At 37.1% G+C, this 991-nt stretch overlaps 1 pseudogene; it reads right to left on the bottom strand.

Annotated features, from left to right (window-relative positions):
* Positions 1–660, bottom strand: part of LOC112607720 — a 23560-nt pseudogene extending 22900 nt beyond the window's left edge.
* Between the last annotated feature and the right edge of the window lie 331 nt (positions 661–991).

Genomic DNA, 991 nt, shown 5'->3' with positions numbered 1-991 from the left:
ACTTTAAATTTTGTTGCATGTGAGAAAATTTTTAACTTCACTAGCTGCTAGATACTCACCTAGATATTGTCAAGAGTTTTTTCTTCAATGCTTGACCTAAATATTGATGGGTTGAACAACTTCAGTAGACTTATTAAAATATAAATTATTTATATTTCATTTCAAAGCCCACAACACAGACAGAAATGCTAAGGATCAAACATAAGCAATATCTATATGATGGCCAGTGACAAACCATATGTATGCCGAGAACACCTCTCATGATATGACTTTTAGTTCTAATAAATCTTGGGAAGTACTCCAATCACAGCTACCCATTATTCACAGGTTTGTAATGCTGAACTTTTATACCTCTTATGTATCGTCCATGAACTCAAGGTCAGTAAACCCAATGGAGAAAGAAAAAAAAAACTAAGGAATAAGATTTTGTTAAATAGGGTTGAGCTTTGAAGACCCACAAACCATTTAATTATGTAAGATTTGTTCCCTTTCCCAAGAACTAACTTCTACACCCTTGAGAGTAGTATCATACGCACTGAGAATACACAATTGAAAAAACATTCTCAATTTGATTAAAAAAATTTTTTGGCATGAAAGTTCAAATTTCCAAAGTACCTTCAGAGGTTCTTTGTTGATTCCTAGTAAACCAAAGGAAACCATCTTTGTCCTAAACGCACATAATAGGATGTAAATGTAGTAACATAAATAAGTTGACAGTTGTTTCCCATAGCATGCCAGACACCAGATACCTTTCTTTCTCATTTCATTTCTGTGGAAAGCAAAAGTTGTCACTTTTTGCATCCTAACGAATGGGGACAAAAAGACAACGCAAGTGGCTGGGTGCGGTGGCTCACACCTGTAATCCCAGCACTTTGACAGGCCAAAGTGGACAGATCACCTGAGGTCGGGAGTTTGAGACCAGCCTGACAAACATGGTGCAGGTTAAGGGGTGGGAAAGAGCAGAAGCAACATGGTAGAGGGGATGTAGGTC

Source organism: Theropithecus gelada, chromosome 15 (genome assembly GCF_003255815.1).
Source record: "Theropithecus gelada isolate Dixy chromosome 15, Tgel_1.0, whole genome shotgun sequence".
NCBI classification, from domain to species: Eukaryota; Metazoa; Chordata; class Mammalia; order Primates; family Cercopithecidae; genus Theropithecus; species Theropithecus gelada.
This window is presented reverse-complemented; position numbering and strand designations above follow the sequence as displayed.